The sequence below is a fragment of the Stenella coeruleoalba genome (assembly GCF_951394435.1).
Source record: "Stenella coeruleoalba genome assembly, chromosome: 16".
NCBI lineage: Eukaryota > Metazoa > Chordata > Mammalia > Artiodactyla > Delphinidae > Stenella > Stenella coeruleoalba.
This window is the reverse complement of record NC_137162.1, coordinates 3,552,563-3,571,829: the sequence shown is the minus strand read 5'-3', so window position 1 is coordinate 3,571,829 and position 19,267 is coordinate 3,552,563. Positions and strand designations below refer to the sequence as shown.

The following is a 19,267-nucleotide window of genomic DNA, read 5'->3' as shown; positions in this document are numbered from 1 at the left end:
TCATACGATTCATGGGGTAAGTCAACAGACCCCATGAAGACATCTAGTCTGGAGAGTTCATCATGACAACCTCAATATGCTCCAATGGGGTTCACTATCATTCCCACAGAATAGTAAGGTCTGAAATGAAATGAACAAAACATTATAATTACGGCAACTTCCCAGTCTGAGGAAAATACTTAAGGTGGTACAACTGCTGACGAGGCGCCTGAACAGTCTCCCTCGGACACGGCCTCCAGCGGCAGCGGGTAAGGCAGGCTCCCTCCAGAACCCCATCAGATGGGCTCCTAGACACCCTTCCGGCTCCTGCCCCAGCCTGGCGCGCCACATTCAGGGAGAGCCACGTTCCCGAGGATGCCAGGACCGGAGCCCCAGAGGAGCTGGGGGCACAGGTGGAGGCCGGGGACACCGGGAAGTAGAAATGAGAGAGAAGGAGGAAGCTGGGTGGTCTGGCCACACGTTGAGGATGAAGAGTCTAGAAGCTCCTGGATTCTTGAGAAAGCCTAGTGCTGACAGAAGAACTCTTTGGGTTGTTTCCCTTTCTTTTTCATTTGTTTCTCCTTTAAATCTTTCATTGAAAAATAATATTCTAGGGAACCCATGGGTCAAATATGTCACATGCCCTTTTCTGTAGATTGGTAAGAATTTGCCTCAAAGAGGCAGAATTGAAATTCATTCATGTTAAACCTATCTTCTCCTGACAGAGGACAGTCAAGTACCAATGCCTAAAATCATCAGTACTGCGTAACCCTTAATGGCGTGGTGACACGTGATAATGGGCACTTAACACTTGGCCTGAATCCCGTTAATATATGGTGATGGAGGTTATTTGGGGCCTGAGCCTGAGCAGGACAGGCTTACTGGCCAGGCACTGACATCAGAAGCAACTGTGTGAGGCCATTTCCTTGTGTGCAATTCACACTTGTCATCGCCACGGCCGGCCACACTGGACATCCAGGCAAGGACTTCTCTTAAGGTCACCTCATTAGTCAAAAGTCCATTGGAGCTTCCAGAGGAAGGGAGCGTGTAGGACGCAGCAAACTCCTGGGGTGGATCAGCTGTTTATTTGCAGATAAAAACTTTTTCAGTTCAGAAGCAAACTAGAGGCAGGGGAGAATCATTTAAAATAGCTCAGTCACACAAAGTCATCTGAAAGGGAAAAGTGGGCCAAACCACCCGGCACGGAAGCTGAACCCCAGTGAACGTGTACAATTTCCCGAGTTAGGGATTTCTAGCATGAAGGGGTAGGCGCGTTCCATCTCTGGAAGTTTAAATTCATGGGGCACGATTTGTCAAAATTGAAAGGAAATCACGGGCCGTGCTCCCTGAGACAACCTCTTCCCGATGATGAACACGGTGCCCATAGGAGGCTTAAAGGAAGGGGAGGCTCCCCTCCCTGGAAAATGCCAGAAGCAGAGGGGAACCCATTCCACGTCAACCAAGGAACAAGTCATGGGAGACCAATTTGATTGCACTTCCCTGATAGAATTTCAAGAACCGCCAATGCCGAGCGCAATACACATCTTCCGGTAAAAGTTTAACAAAGCATTTGACAATACGATCTATTAGATTGCAGAACAGACTTCCAAAAGAAGTTGTGGGAGTGATCTCTCTGGGGACCTTTCAAATAAAACAGGACAAGCCATTCGACGAAGCATGTTGCAGAGAATAATTTTTTTTTTCACCATGTTCCTTGATTTAACTGGGCCACTTAATATTTTGGGGGTGAAAATACGATAAGCACCATTGAAACCAGTCCTCTTTCCAGAGGAAAACGTCATCAGAAACATGGGTTTGTTGATACACTTTTCGGTTTTTATCCCTTGCTTCCACATAAGAAAAGCGGGCTCTTCTCAGATGACCCCACTTCCCTGAGATAATGAGAACCCGAGCCCACCAGCCATGCCCACAGAAGGCAGAGGAAGGAATTCACCAACGCTGGCCGAGGCCACAGGCTTCTCCACCAGCAACCAAGGGATCCAGCAGTGGGATCCCACACACCGTGCCTTCCACCTGCAGCTCCACAGCCACCCCAGCAAGAATGTTAGCAACCCGGGATGCTCTCTCCCAAAAAATAACACAGAATTGTCACTGTAGCTTGACAATTCACACAATAGGCGCACAACATGGTCTGAAACCCCTTAAACCCCCGTGTCCACTATGATAAAATATATAACAGGACGTCATTTTCTATCATTCTTTCCTTTAACCAGCCGTACAAATATTTATAAGCAAGAAAACTCCAAACCCGCGTTTGTCTAAGATACAAATACTAATTGCTTCCCTAGTCGCACTCTACTACTTTTGAGGAGGAAAAAAAATGATTTTGTTTAAAACCTTGCTACAAAATATATGCAGAATTTGTTTTCCAGTGAACGCCTAATAAGGCTACCTCTTAAGTCAAGATATGTAAAAAATTACCCTTTTCACAGCTGATAAAATACAAATTAATCCTTAGAGGGTTTAACATGTGCCTACGTACTACTTTCAAATCTGAACGTACCATGGCAATTAATATGGCTTCCATTAGCCTGTGAGGAAATCAGTAACTTTACCTTTGAAACTAGAAATAAATGCAAAGTTGACCCTGTTTGAAACGCCTCCTACCTGTGTGTGTGCAGGAGCCCGCGTTTGCTTGCAAACGTGCTACTAGAAGTGTGATTGGATGCCCTTCAGAAGATCACAATTGCCACAGCCCCTCTGTAGTGGTAGCGTTGCTTCCAGAATCAGTTTGAGCTCCAAAAGCTTTAAATTGTAGTGTCTTCAGGGTACGAAATAATGTTGTTTGTATGCAACTGCAAGTTCAGTTTATTGTGAGAAATGCAAACATTTTAAAAATTAAAGAAACATTTTTCTTTGTGTTCACAGTTCATTGTGTTAGTTTAACCCTGGCACTTAACCTCCACAGTTCAGTTTATAAACTCTCCTTTCATTTGTTTTTGCATGCATGCAGACTTAACCCTTGGTTACCCAGCTCTTCTTTCGAGTACCAGTAAATGAAGGCTTTTGAGAGCAAACGTGCATTTCTCCCATCTCCCGGAAGTGTGTAAGTTGGTAGGCTACAGAACTATGTAATGACATTGGCAGAAATTTGATTATTCCTTACTTTTAACGCACCATTCTTAGAAAGCCACTCAGGTCTATTTTTAACCTTCATTTATTTAGCGTACGTATTTCAGTTTTCTAAACTGGATTCAAGGCATCTGAGGCCATAACAGCTTATAACCTAAGCCAGACTGAAGTTGAAATCTGTGTCATAATTTCACCCAATCACATTTCTCTTTGTTGATACCAAGCATTTTCCAAAATGAGCTTCCCATTTATTTTTTCATCTTGGACTCAAAATTTTAGTCTACAACTAAAAGGGTCATCTCATTTTCTTCTTCAAAAATAAACCCTTCTCATTATCACAGTGCTTATTCTTTAAGTGCCTGGTAATCGGGCAGGCTTGACTCACAGTTTTTAAGGCCGGGATGTCTGTTGATACTCTGCTTTTGTGTATTCGTCAGCAAAAGTCTATAGAGTTTCCTGTAATGGTCTTGGTTTATTTACAGTTTCGCCGTCATATTTGTTTAGGCTAAAAGAACGCGTCTGCGGAGTTAAGGAGAGCAGCCCTCTTTGCTCTGAGAATTATGTCACCTCTTCTGTCCCATTTCAGCCCATGGAGCTCTTTTGACAGACAGCACGAACAAATCTGCATAAGGAAAAGTAAGTGACAGCTGGGGTCAGACTGTCTCTGTTTAATGACACTGCCAGTTACACATTTTGAATTGTTTAAATATGAGTCTACCGCTTCCACAATCATCATTTCACTGGTTCCACTTTTCATACCCAACAGCCAGGACACTGACACGTAATTACACACTTGCTGATGGTATCGCCGGTGCCGATAATTAAAACTGCCACCCGAGGATTGCGATTGCTAGTCTACAGCTGGGATGTTGTCAGGAGACAACAACTGCAGCAGCTTTTAACGCCGTCTCCTTACGGGTGGACCTCTGGTCCCGGCGCTGGAGGAACCGGCCGGCCTCCACACATCATTTGCAACGTCTCACACAAATGAAGAAAATCTATTAACAATCCAGTAAGTGGAATACAAACGCGATGACCCGAGGGTTAAACTGTCTGCTTGGACTCAGGGGTTGGATCTGTTAGGTATTGTTCTTTTTTTCCCCTCTTGTGGCTGTAGTTACCGAAAAGATCACCAAATGGTCTCCCGCCTCTGAGTACAGCCTCACGTTTTCACCTGTGAAGTTGGAGAGGCGGCAAAGACAGTAGAGCTTGGCTAACTGCTTGAATCCATGGCTGGATCCAAATTTTAAAAATAGGGGCAACTCTGGGGAAAAAAAGAACTTTAACCCCTTCCAAGTTCTTAACTAAAACTAGGTTTAATTTCTTGGGAGGAAATGAGATGGAGACAGAAAGAGACTGAGGGTGGGGACATTCAAACCTCTTGGCGGGCTGAGTGTAATCCCCACACTTCTGCCCAAGGATGTGGTCCTGCTGGTGGCATAACATCTGGTGACTTCTGACATCCAAGTTTCTCCTCCATCCGTGCAGGGACAGACAGAGGGGGCAGAAGTGTGAAGAGTTGCTAAAATAATCTAAATAGGGCGGCAGGGACTTCAAGAAAGACAGGAGCCGTGATGAGTAGACACGAGCTGTGGATTTATGAATGTTAAACATTAAAATATTAGAAAGAAGTAACTGGAAGAGTTAAAGCTGCCGCAGACAAGTGATAATCCAAATTTTAATAGGCCCTGACAGCATGAGAGAGAGAGGCAGCTTTGCCTGGAATGAACTATATTTATACAATTCAAAAATGAGCAATTTATTCATTGTATTAGGCCGAAACCTTATCGTCACATGGGTCTGTGTGTCTTTCATGGACTGCCTGCCTTTCAAAATAACCTCCCGGCACATCTGCCCTGGGAAAATGAAGACAAGACCACTACCTGCTCCCCGAGCTGAGCTCGGGAGGAAGCGTCACACGGCAGAATTAAAGCTACTTGTGCAGGAGAGGTTCTCCCCACACCCTCTGCTAGGCTCACCTGCCATCCTGGTTTTCTGGACTGGGGCGTCTCGAGGACTTCAGACATTCATGCTAAAACCAGAAAGTCCCAGGCCACCCAGATCGAGTTGGTCAGCTGCCTACACCACTCCATTACATCAATGAGAAAGTCGGATTGATTTCTTTTTTTTTTTTTTAACCTTTTCAAACCCTACTGCAGAATCACCGAATTACATATTCGGGGCTAATCGAGCTAGAGCTGGACACCTTTATCCCGGAAGTAACAGGCATGTACTGGGCGGGTCTGAGCACCAGGCATAGTCTAAAAGCTCCCATTTCAATCTATTGTAATTTAAAATATCTTAACATTAATACCAGGAGGATAAATTATGCACTAGAAAACAAAATTGCATGCACTTTTAAGAGGAAACACAGGTTTTCAGAGGGTGTTTGCTCTTTGGGCTGGATGGACAGCCACGGTTCAGCTCACACCTGGAGCGTATTTCTGTTTGCATTTGAGCAGTGCGATCCAGCCTACTTTTCCTGTCCCCCCTTCAGGCCACAGAGGAGGACGTGCCCAGGGACACCTCACAACTTCTCTCCTAAGATCCAACCTTCCTCCCTGTGTCTTCCCCTCCGGAGTCCGAAGTCTGCCAGCATGCCCAGGGCAGGCGAGCCTCAGCTTTTCCCTGCCCTGTGGTCACCAGGAGTCCTGGGGGTTCTTATCTATAAACGGTGATAACGTCGGCTTTCGCAGCCTGCCATGAGGGTTAACGTGATCTAACAAATGTGAAGTACGTGGTCGTGCTTCCCAGCTATCAGGTGATCTGCTGACGGTTTCGTGGTTGAATAGGAAAAGTGATGAGACTGTTTCATACACACCACCTCACAAATTTACAATTTCTATTATGATTGACTCAGAAATCTCCTTAAGTCCTTACTAACTGGTGTTTTCTTAAAGTGCGTGCCCTGGAAGAATCTCACTGGGCAGTTCTCAGGTAATATTCAGGAAACAGCGCCAACACCTCGCCTAGAACGTTCTCAAACTATTTGTGTGTCGGTTACATTCATCACACGGATGTTTATTGCTGCAATTATGCTGTGTTGTCTCCCCAATACCCAAAATGTATCCATGACCCCAAAGTTCAAATTTTTAAATAATTTTAATAGTTAATAATTGTGTTAATATTTACTAAATATAAAGTAAATTTATTACATTTTTAAAATAAAGAGTAGTTTTAATATTTATCACTGTTTAAACTTTTAAAACGAAACTAATAACCTAGCTATTCCAGCACAGTGAACGTAAATAATGAACAGACTTCAACACAAGCATACGTCATAAAAAGTGAATCTGCAACAGAGGACGTCTATCAAGCATCCAAAATTGTCAAGCGCTATTAGGAAGTAAGATGAGGATTAACTGAAAATTGACTCTTATTGACCTGCCAATCTGTGCATCGCTAGATCCAGTGTCTTTGATAAAACAATCGCAATTAGTGGCATGAGGGCATCAGAGGGGGGAAAAGAGACCAAAACTGCAGAAACGGCGCTCAAGAGCAGAGCTTTCCCTGCAGAAACAGGTCAAGTCACACTTATTGAGAAGTGTGCAAATCTGGCCACTAGTTAGATCTTATGGTCAGGAAATGAGAAGAAGCAATGGGCGAAATTCCTCAGTGACGTCACTCTGGGATGTCACTGATATTAATGGCGGTTATCCTCACCTGTGTGCTCTCACAGGCGTCTTGCTGCACGGTTGGGCAAAGCCCCCTCGTATGCAGAGCTCAAACCAACTCTGCATTCGTGTGAGAGGCACACTGGACAGCACGCTGCCCCCAGAACACACAATGGACAACTCAGAGTCAGCAGGGACATCTTGAGAACTCATGCTGCAAGAGAAGAGATTTTACATTTATTCCATAATTACCTGCTGAGCAGTGATACAGGCCAGAGGAGGAGTGTGGAAGCCCGCTCTGCTGGGGCAGACGAGAGGTCGCATCTGAAGCCTGATTTATACACACTGTTCACTCTCGGGGAATTGAGGGCCTCTGGTCTTGACTCCAGCTTGAAGAATATAATAAAAATCGTGCATATTATCAAGTCACAGAGGCAAACTATGTGTGTTATGCAAAGAAAAGAACAACAGTGTTCTGTTTTCCCACACTATGAGACAGTACGTTCTTCATGTGAGTTTTTGAAATAAAAGATGAAATAAAAAAATTTTTCTTTGTGATACTAAAATGCCATTAAAAAACACTGTCTGCTTTTAAAAGGCTTTTACTGAAATGACCTAACAGAGGGATATACTGAGTATTTTAAACAGCTAGCTCAAGCTTATCACTTTAGGCCTAAAATTCCACATGTTAATCCTGAAAAAAAACAAGGTTAAAATTTCTCAGTAAGACCAAACTGAAGAGTAAACAGCTTATTTGTCAGAAGTTTGAGTCTTTCCAAACACTTGATGCTTTTTTGCACTATGAACAAAAGAAATTAATGCTATATTTTAGGAGGCATATTTGAAAACCACATGTAAATATAGAAACAGCATGACAAAATATTTTTCAGATCCAAAAGCAACCAAATTCTCGGTTTCCCCACTATTTTCCCCAAACTGGAGCATTCAATCTTCTGCAAGAATAACTCGGAGGCCCTGCGGGTTTGGTTCCAGCCCAGCACAAGAAAGCAAATATCGCCATAAGACAACGCACACAGACTTTTGGTTTCCCGCTACTGTACTGCAGTGTATTAAACACGCAATAGCCTTATGTCTAAAAAAACAGTGGACATACTTTCATTTTAAAATAATGCTGTTGGGAAAACGGTGTCAGCGGACTTGATCAATGCAGGGCTGCTACAATCTTCAATTTGTAAAAAAACACAGTATCTGCAAAGTGCAAAAACGTGAAGCGCAATAAAACGAGGTACGGCTGGACTTAAGAGTGCTGCAGGCTCAGGGACCCAGCGCCTAGGGAACCCAGGAGTCCTCAGTGAGAAAGAAGTCACCTCTCTCCAAGGGTTGGTCGGATCCACACTCCATGGGATGAGCAGACCTGTGATCAAGGTCATGGAAGCTCTTGACATCATCGGTTCATGTTACACTTGGAATCCCAGCCAGGAGCAATGCACAACTCATTCCCAACAGAAGAAATTGTAGGTTAAGATTTTCTGACTCAGAATGTAAAAGGCTGAGAAAAGAAACCGTCTGAAGGTTCAACTACTGAAGGCTTAGCTCTCTTTGCTACATATCAGGTATCTTTGTTAATACCACTGCCCTCACTGATGTGTACCTAGGAAGTGTCCTTGCTGAAAGAAAACATAACGTTTTATAAATTAAATTGGGATGCATTATTTTCTTTAACCCAAACTCCAGCCCCTTTGCTCTATCCATGGAATTGGGATGATTCTGTGCACTGGAAATCTGGGCACTTCTGAGTCTTAAACAGTCAAACAGCAAAGACGGGCCCCAGTGCCCACATTTAGGTCACTCAGAGACGCAGCTGAGCAAAAACTACACATGTGACTGTGCATTTGTGAATTTTATGGGCCTTTTCTTTTTGAATCTGGCAGTCAAAGTAGCCATCCAGCCAACTCGAAGATCTCCAGGGAAAAGAGACGCATGTGCATAAGCGCAGAGAGTCAGAATAAAGCCGTTAGCATCTGGGTCTGATGCGCTGTGGGCCCGCTCTCTGTTTTGCCGTGCCGAGCTCTCCCAGCTCTGGGTACCATCAAGCAGCAGGCGTTCTGGCCTCTGAGACACATGGTGCCCCAAGGTTGGCTCTGGGACAGGTCGGCCCCAAATAGAGACCTCGCATGCAAACAACTAAGAACAACAATAACAAACGAGCAACAACACACAGGCCATCCCCTGTAGGAAAGGGGAAGAGTGAGGCCTTTACACTCACAGCCGCCCTGTGATCAAGCTGTGAATCCAGGGCACTCCCTCCCGCCAGGACGCCAGGGGAAGAGCGAAGGGTCAAAAATGGACCACCAGCCCTGAGCTCCTAGAGGCTTCGTTTTTCTAAAATTGTGAGTGGGGGGGTCCCTGGCCAGGGGTGAGGTGGGCCCAGCTGTGTGACTCCTGGCCCAGGCCCTCGAAGGGACGCTCCCGTCGGCATTAACGTCTCTTTCCACGCTACCCTGGTGCCACCCAACCTTCCAGCGGGCAGGGGGTTCACACAGAGGCAGGGATGGGAACGTTGGGGGATGGAAAGAAGGAAGGCTCGGAGTCCAAACGCACACATATTCCAAGCAAGGGACTCAGGGCACAAGACAGCCGGGGCCCCGGGCCGTGGAGCTGGTGTCGGGCCAAGGGCTCAGACTGGGACACGGAGGGGCAACGGGACAGGGGCAGCTGAAGGCCTGCGGGGGAGCCGGCCGTGTGCTGCCAGGGACCCCACTGCCCAGGGCCTGCCGTGCCTCGCAGCTCGGCGTCACGATGGGGAAGGAACAGCCCCTTGAGAGCTGCTTACCCCCCAGGACCCCAGTCCTCTCCAGATGCCCCGTGTTGGCCAGCCTGGCGACGAGCAGAAGCCGCGTTAGAAGCCCCCTAGCAGACTTCTCCCCAAATGGTACTTCCGAGCAGCATTTCTACACTGTCCAAAAAGCTTCCATATGAAATCAGGTGGTGCTGTCCAGAGCCAGACATTCCAGAACAGCAGGGATACTTCCTCAGACGGAATTTATTTTAATTATATTTAACACGATGACCGCAGTGGCCACTGTGTGGGAGAAAGACAGTCTCCCCCGTTTACCAACGGGAGACGCAAGTCAGAAGCTGATGGAGGATGGTACTTCCGAGGGTCTGTCTCTTAGGGCCAGGGTTTCTTCACTTGACTAATCTTTTCCTTCCCCTCAAATAAACTCCATAAAGATCCTCTTTAAAGTGCATGGTGGGCTTCCCTGGTGGCGCAGTGGTTGAGAGTCCGCCTGCTGATGCAGGGGACACGGGTTCGTGCCCCGGTCCGGGAAGATCCCACATGCCGCGGAGCGGCTGGGCCCGTGAGCCATGGCCGCTGAGCCTGCGCGTCCGGAGCCTGTGCTCCGCGACGGGAGAGGCCACAGCAGTGAGAGGCCCGCGTAGAGCAAAAAAAAAAAGTGCATGCTTAAAAAAAAAATTAAAAAGTGCGTGGTGCACACGCAGTCCCAGCGTCCTGAGAACAGTGGTAGCACTGCCACCACCACGAATGACACACCTCACGCTTGCAGACAGCTCAGGATGACGCGTCCTGCCTCTTACAGTTGGCCTGCCTCTCTCCACCATCACCCCTATTTTGCAGAAGGACAGAGGAAGCCAAGGGGCAAAGGTAGGCAGCTCTCAGGGAGGAGTTCAGAAGAGCAAGCCCTACGGAGACGCCCCTGTCGGAGATCTGGGCTTTATCCCGAAGCAACCTTGACTCCATGTGAGTAGATTACTGAGATTCCTAGAGCAGGAGATACAGAGGCGGAGAGACACAGAGATCTGTAGAGAGCAGGGTTTGTGAGGGATCTGTTCTCTGTGAAATAACAGTTCCTTGCGGTCCAAGCAACTTAGCAGCTGTTCAGAGCGAACGGGGCAGGCGGTGCGGGGAGAGGGCACTGAGTTCTTGAGAAAGAAACTCCATTTGGACCAGTTGGCTCCGAAGTGGCTGGTCGGCCTGCCCAGCCCACAGTGAAATAGAGATCAGGATTGAAGCAGTCAACATTTTCCCTCCGTCACATGAACAGACAGACCCGCTGTCCACAAACACTGGGGCCCCTGCAGGTTCAGGCTTGGGCTGGAGAGAAAGTTGCTGTCTACAGACTCTGTTTCCCCCTGTGGCCTGTGCCCCACGCCCTGACCCCCTGGGAGAAGGCCACCCGACCCCACCTTCCCGATCTCAGGGCCCAGGAACCAGGCCGGGTTGGGGGCTGATTCAGTGACATGAAGGCCTTGCCTGACCCACCTCCTGGCGCATGGAAAAGTTCCAGAGCTCATTCATACTATGATGTAAATAGCTTATATCTTCCCAAATGCATTTACCTTTCGGAGGGCAGCAAAGTTTTAAGCTAAAGACGTATGTCCCTAAAAATCAGGGGAAGAGTCAGACTTTCCTTCATTTCACGTATAATCAGCCCAAAGGTTCCCAATACTCCCTGAAGAAGTGACACAGAGGAGGCCGGAATGACCCTGGCAGAGAGAGAAGAAGGAAAAAGGCACTGGACAGGGCCTCGTGCTCTGCCCCAGGGCCCCCTCTGAAAGCCTTGCTCTCCCACCAGCCCTCCCGCTGGTGGCCTAGCAGCCTTCGATCTTGCGGACCTGCACTGACACCGCAAGTCCCTGCAACTGAAAGATGCCATTTCAAATGCAAAAAGGCAGTCACTTCAGCAATATTGATTGCCAGCTGCCAGCGGCCGCTTCCCTCGGCCAAACACTGAGTGACTGCTGTCACAGGCGGCCACAGCCCAGTGGACAAAGGTGACAGGGCATCTGGCTACACACAGGACGCCTGTCTGGACAGCAGCATGGGCCCAGCGCCCACGAGGAGCAGGGTGATTGCAGCCACGTCACAGCCCTGCTGACACTGCTGCCTCCCTTCCACAGTCACCGGGCTCGGGGCTCCCTGCGGGCCCCTCCCCAGGATCCGCTCCCCTCCTGGGCTGGACAAAGCTGAGCTCACCCTGGGCTCTCAGGAAGACGCTGTAGCGACGGCACAAAAGCAAGATCAGGTGGGGGACCTCACCCCCCCTGCGTGGGCTCGGGGAAGACAAGGCACTCTGCTCCTGCAGCCCACCTGCCAAGCTGCTCAGAAGGGAAGGCCAGCCCAGGGGTGCAGTGTGCTGGGCCAGTGGGACGATCCACAAGGCCGGCTCTCACGGCTCCCCCAAGGCCAGCAGCAGATGCTCTGGCCACTGACGTACTGATGGGCTGGTCTCCCTCCTCCCCGAAGCCCTCTGGGTCCTGCCACTCTCAATCAGTCCCAAATACTCCCCGGAGAAGGCAGGTTCAGCGTGGCCCAGCCCACCGCCTCCTGCAGTGGTTCTCGGACCAGCTCCCTGGCTCTTACCGGCCCCGGCGTAGCCTGCTTATTCAAGGCCCAGCCACAGAATATATATTGGTCACCATAAATAAAGTGAGAGACTGGACATACAAACAGACCATGGCCAGACGACAGATGACAGTGGAATTCTGACCCACGACCCCAGCAGTGACCAGCCCAGGAAGCCAAACCACAGCCTCTGCCCTAATCAGCCCAGAAAGGCCAAGACGGGTCAGTAACTGCCAGCTTCTCTCATGGTTGCTCCCGCTTCCAGTGCAGGACCAGCCAGAGAAAGTCAAATACGCTCCGCAGACACATCCCACGCGATGCTCAGCTTCCAGGGAGCGGCCTCTGGCTTCCCCGGGCCGACAGCCTCCAGTCGGGGCTCACGTGGAGCCCCCCGCCTTTCTCCACCGTAAAGCTCGCCCACTCCTCTGCCTCCTTTGCGGCTCTGCCAAACACGAGGGACGGTGGCCGAGCCCCTTGCTAGAGCCACCGCTGAACAAACAGCGTCTATTTGTTCTCTTTTGGGTGGCCTTCATTTACTTCCAAAAAGTACATGCAAGGACCTCAAATAATTCACTTTAGCTACTCTCTATCTTAAGAGGGTGAGAGGACAAATCACCAACTCGGAGAAAATATTTGTAAATTACATATCCGATGAAGTCCTTATATCCAGAATACACAAAGAATCCTCAAAACTCAAATGTAAGTAAACAAACAACTCAATAAAAAATGGACAAAAAACGTGAACAGACGCTTCACCAAAGACGATATAAAAACGGCAGCAAACACACGAATAGACATTCAACATCATTAGCCACCAGGGAAAGACAAATTAAAACTACCGTATAGCACTTAGAATGGCCGGGAAAAAAACTACTGGTAATACCACGGATGGGCAGGCATGTGGATCAGCTGGAAGTCTGATATGTTGTTGGTAGAGATGCAAACTGGCAGCCACTTTGGAGAATAGGTTCACGGTTCCTCATAAACGTAAACACACACTTACCATGTGACCCAACAGCCCCAGTTCTAGGGTTTTGCCCAAGAAAAATGAAAACTATGTTCACACAAAAAATCTGTACCCTGATTGCTTAGAGCCATTTATAATTGCCCAACTGGAAAACAAACTGCAATCCATCCATATTAAAACAAACTAACAAAACAGTCATGGATGTATCTCAAATGCCAGTGAAAGAAACTGGACCCAAAGGCCGTATCCTGTAAGATTCCATTTATACGACATTCTGGAAAAGGCAGAGCTATGGAGACAGAGAACAGAACAGTGGTTGTCAGGGGATGGAATAGAAGAAGCGATTTACTCCAGAGATGCAGCACAAGGGATTTTGGGGGCCGATGGAACAGACCTGTGTCTTAATCGCGGTAGTCACATGACTCCAGGAAACGTCAGAACTGTCCACCACAAGAAAGAAGTTTACTGTATGTAAGTTTAAAGGGAAATAAGTGACATTTTTAAAAATCCTCTCTATGGGCAGAACTTTCAGGACGCTCATTTCCAGCAAGGTTTTGAAGGGCAATCACAGAACTCTGTAGTCACACATTGCACGTTTTATGTTAAAACGCCGTTAGTAAGTCAGTCAAACGCTAATTGCAAAAATGGAAAAAAACAATAAGTACATCCACTTCCCATCAGCATCCTATCCCATCTTTACCACCCGCGCCCCCCGCCACAGCACATTTTAAAACCTACTGATTTACTTGTATTTAGAACACGTATTGTTTTCTGATGACAAAGGTAATACACACTCACTATAGAAATATTAAAAGAAGATACAAATAATACCAACTGTACCATTGCTAACTAACCTAACCTATGATTTTCTTTTTCAAAATACTCATTTTTTTCTTGAATGAAGTTCTTATTATTACCATTAATGAAACACTAAATATCGCTCACCACAAATAGAAGGTATCCGTAAAATGAACATGACTTAAGTAAAACAGTTTAACTATATTTTAAAAGATTAGATTTTTTAAAAGAAATACAGGTCATGATAAATCTAAATAATTCCCCTAAAACACGTACTGGCAAGTTACCTACTCAGTGAGAAGGATGGATTTCTTCACCATCAGTCGTGAGTGATGGGCTATTCGGCTTCCAGTCGGTTCTCAAAGTGGAGGGTTCAGCAGCACCCCCAGAGGACCTGCGAAAACAGACGCAGGGCTGGTGCCACCCCTGCCAGCGTTTCTGATCCTGTAGGCCTGAGGCAAGGTTTGCGAAGCTGCCCTTTTAAAAGATTCTCAGGTGGGGTGGCGGCCGCTGGTCTGGGGGCCCCACTTTGAGAATCTCTGCTTTAGGCACTTCTGTCTTCTAGATGATTCCAGTTTTCAGAATGAATATAAGTTAGTACCAAGAAAACCAATTCCCATTTTTACATTCTCAGAAATAGTCAACCATCTCACCTTGGTCATGTTGGACACCGAGAATTAATCCTTAAGCCAAATGGCATAAGGAACTTTGGGTTTAGGCAGTCTCCAGAGTCTGCTCTTCTGAATAAATAATTCGCCACATCCTGGAGGTGATGAGAATTTGTTCTCTGTCCACTCACCACTCCCGTCGAGATGGGGAAAACACCCTTGAACACCTTTCAGCAAGTCTTTCAAGTGTGTCTTCATCATGTTCAAAATATTTTTAGTGGGTTCTTCAGATGAGCTCCCCGCCAGGTCATCTGAACCAGGAAGCGACTCTCCTGCCAGCCACGGTCGCCACCTTCTCCTGTCCCGCGCGTGGAGTACTGACGGTGGCTTAAGCTGCCTTCTAGGGATGAGTGTACGTTGTTCAAATGAGCTAATACGTCTGCAAGATTTGCTAATTTGCAAAGCCAGCTGTAATCGTGCATACGATCTCGCAATTGGGAGGTTTCATCCAGAAAGCTCTTGAAACACAAATAGAGTGAAGACTTTTTCAAGCTAAGGCCAAGAAGCCTCGGTGCTAAAGAGAAGTTGTCTGTAGTCAGTGCCATCTCGCCGGTGGCCTCCTTGTACCATGACTGACAGTTCAATTGCTTTGCTGCACTCTCCTCTCCAGTCCCAGCTCCTGTCGGGGGTTTCCCCGTGGGCTTCAGGGAGGAGGTGTCACACCCAGAGCATCCGTTCTGCATCTGTGTGTCAGGGAGAGGGCTGAGACCTGCACACGGCATCTAAGGGGGGTCCCTACAGGAGCCTCATCCCAAGTGGAAATCACCAAAACACCATCCCTGAAATATGCTCATTACACGTTTTTTTCTAAATTCATTACAATACATAGGACTATTAACATATCTTTTGAGTTCTTCACATGCTAAAATCCATTTCATACCATCAGCGGTGAGCATCAAGTCCTCACAGTATCTCATTAAAATATTCATGCTTCCCGAATAAGTGCAAGAAAAATATTCAGGAGTAGCCAGGTCACAGACAGAGATAAAGATGACCCCAGGAGAAGAAAACCTAATGAAGCCATTACAGTCTTATTAGAAAGAATCCACTGAGCCAAGATGCAAGAAATATGTCCATTTCCACATTTATTTGTAATGGATTTGGTCACTGCATTCCTTTGCACACTCTGAGTAATAAATGATAGATGGATGGATAGAAGGAAGGAAAGAAGGATGGATGGGTCAATGGATGGATCGATGGTTAGGTGGATGATGAGTGAATGGAGGGATGGAAGAAAGGAAGGGAGGGAGATGATGCAGAATCATCACTACATCTGGAAGCAGATGGGCCTCTCCTGTTTGATCGTCATATAACATTGCTCAAGTCATTTTTGCTCTCTGAGCTTCAGTTTCCCCAATTTTAACAAAAAAAAAATACAATAATTACTGCCCCACTGAACATTTGAGGTTATTATAAGAATGATATTAATAAAAAGAAAGGGATTATTGAGATATACATTTATCCATTGGCTTAATTTCCTTTCTTGTTTTGTTTTATTTAAACTTTGGCTGATGTGAACTATAGGCTCTGTCCATCGTTCACAAACGATTCACTAGCGCGCTTAATCCAAGCCACTGGCGACATGACAATTTACAGGAAAAAATCAGCCCGAAGGTGACAACAATAGCTATCGTTATATGAGGACATCCTAGGCGTCATCCAATGTTCAAAGTGCTTAACTACTACTGACCCATTTAGTCCACAAACAACCCTTTGAGGTAGGTATTATTATTGCATCTATTTTCCATGAAGGATTAAGACACAACAATATTAAGCAACTTGCCCTCAGTCACAAAGTTGGTGAACACAGAGCCAGGGTGCAAACTCAGCGACCTGGCCATTATGAGCATGTAAGCACCACAAGCTCATATCTGGAGTCACACAGACCACACAAGCTGCACGACCTCATTTAGACTATAACCTCCTTTCTCATCTATAAAATGGGCATAGGAACGTTATCTATTTTACACAATTTTATGGATTAAATAAGATGCACATGTAACCTGATTAGCACTTCACCTAGCATATAAGAACTAAAAAATGTTTGAATTTTGTTTTAATATTTATAACAGGCCACTCTCAGTCCCCTAAAATACTGAGCATAGGCAAACCTACATATATGGACACCCATCCAATTCATTTTCTGCTGAACAGAACGTTGGGAGCCGTTAGAACTCTGTGTATGCACGTGTGTGTGTGTGTGTGTGTGTGCATGTGTGCATGTATGCATGTGTATGCACATGTGTATGAGGGTGTGCATGTGTGTGTATGCACATGTGATTGAGTGTGTGCATGTGTGTGCATGTGTGCATTTTTCTCCAGCTGAGCTGCTACCATTATCAATCAAGAAGAAACTTTGAAACCAAAACCAAAATGCTAATACACTTCTGCAGCTGTGCCAGGAATTTGAATAAAATGTGTTCCCCTTTCAGAGAGGACTTTAAAATGCCTGAAATCTCTCAAACGGAGGACCAAGGGAGGTGTTTTCTGAATCCTTATCCCACTGCCACTTTGTCAAACTCACCCAAACAGTTCTTGGGGATTTCATTGGAGACTAAATCGGCAGAAATGAGCTGAACCGTGTTTTCTTCCCCATCTTCTCAAGGAGGCCTGGTGACTCTCCCACCAAGTCTCCAGCAGATGGGGTCACCAAGGAGACCACTAGGAAGCCTCCTAAACCCAAACGCAGGTCCAAATAATTCACTCACAGTTCAGGCCAATCTTTGTTCCAGATGGTAAGTGGAGGTGGGCGATTCAACTGCGATCCCAGCTTTTTCAAACTGTGTTCTCTTACATAGTGGTCTCCCGCTGCTGCTGTAATAAATTACACAAACATAATGGCTTAAAACAACACAAATGTATTATTTTATAGTTCTGCAGCTCAGAAGCCTCACGCGGGTCTTGCTGAGCTACAATCAGGATGTCTGCAGGGCTGAGCTCCTTCTGGAGGCTCTGGGGGAAGAAACCATTGCCTTTGTCTTTTCCAGCTTCTAGAAGCCGCTCGCATTCCTTAGCTCATGGCCCCTCCCTCCGTCTTCAGGGCCGGCAAATGTGGATGGAGTCCTTGTCCTGCTGCATCACTCTGACCACCTCTTCTGCCTCTCTCTTCCAATTTTAAAGACCCTGTGATTATTTGGGTCCACCTGGATAAGCCAAGATAACATCCCTATCTTAAGGTCAGCTGACTAGCAACCTTAATTCCATCTGCAACTTTAATTCCCCTCCACCATGTGACATGGCGTATTCCCGGGGTCCATCTTTGGGGCCGTGACACCACCTCCTAGAATTTACCCACCTCCTTCAATTCTTCCTCCCCCCATGATGCCTCCTCAAGTAAGAGCTCTTCTCAGGGAGAAAGTCTGACACCTAAGAAACACCTGGCAAAGCAGGTTTGAGTCCCTCCTCGGAGTATCTGTTCTTCACAGAGAGACATAGCAACACACTTACGATGGACACCTGGAACCAAGTGTTCAGCAGAAAGAATGAATCTCCAACTGTAGGGTTAAGGGTGGGAGAGTCTTGGGAGTGTAAGTGGGCCTTCAGGGGTGAGCGCTGTGAGTTCGGAGCCTGCACCGACTTCCCCATCATCCATCCATCCATCCAACGTTTACTGAGCACCCACAACCTGGCGCAGACACTACGTGTGCCAAGGAGGTGAGAGAGTCAGGTAAGAGGATAGTCATTCATGAAGCAGCCTGTGGGGAGACATGAATGTGGACTAGGGGCTCCAAGAGACAAAAGCCGCCTGTATTCCTCCTCAGCGCCCTTGTAGCCCAGCAGCTGTAACTACTATGTAACAGGCAGCTGGGGACACACTACCTGTTTTTAACTGCTGTCTTCATCCTTTCGACTTCACAGCCTTAACCCACGGTGAGATCACTCGGTACCCTCTGCGTTGACATTCATAAAGACGAACACGATGACAAAACTTTTATTCACTTAGGCCCTGATAAGGCCAAATGTTGTCAAGAAGGACAAGAAACAGTAATGGAGACATTGCCACACAGAGGACCTCAGGGCTCAAGAGAACGCGCACCTGCCTCAGAATCAGATCCCAGTAGGAAGGCGACCTCCAGCAAGTCTCCCGGCGCACAACATGGAGGTAATAATACCAGCCGGTAGGGCTGTTGTGCAGATTAAATCGAAGGACAACAGATGTAAAGCATCATCACCTAGTAGGTAGCCATTAAATGTTAGCTTTCTCTGCTCCAGCAGTTACTCACAAATTATCAGCATTTGCTGAATCCTGAAATACCAACGAGTTACTCAAAACCAATCGTTATAAACACTATACTCGCGCTGGCTGTAACTTCTTTCCAGTTTTAGCAAAACCATATAAGAACCACACGGGGACATTTGGATCAAGCAATAGGGACAGCTGAGCTGGGAGCCGTTGCATCACAGGACCCCACCCAAAGCCAGCTGGACTTCACTCCACTTTTTCAAAGTTGCTCCAGTAAAAAGTGGGTGAAGTCAGGCTTTCTTTTCTAAAACCCACCAGTGAAAGCAAAAATGATGGAAAATGAGCTCCCGCTTCAGTGAAGGTAGTAAATGATGGCAACCTCAAATAACACGTGATGGTGGACAGCCACACAGAACCACATCTAGGGTGGACCCTGCATCTCTCTGCAGAGCCAGGACAGCAAACTGATGTCACTGAAAATGAGAGGGTCTTGAAGAAACTGGGAGGAAGCAGAATGGGAAGGAAGGCATTGCTGAAGATGGGTCCTCTGTGGAAACACTCTCGGCTTTTGAATTCCAACCCGGAGAAAAACAGGAGAGAAGGAAAAATGACAGGCAGTTTTGTGACTATTTACCA

General features: G+C 46.9%; 1 long non-coding RNA gene across 3 annotated transcripts in view; it reads right to left on the bottom strand.

The window, feature by feature from the left end:
• Positions 1 to 16,455: 16,455 nt before the first annotated feature.
• LOC307174968 overlaps positions 16,456 to 19,267 on the bottom strand; it is a 127,838-nt gene continuing 125,026 nt past the window's right edge. For all 3 annotated transcript variants that reach the window (XR_013824218.1, XR_013824219.1, XR_013824220.1), the window contains one exon: positions 16,456 to 17,262. This is a non-coding gene — a long non-coding RNA (uncharacterized lncRNA). The remainder of the gene's footprint in view (positions 17,263 to 19,267) is intronic.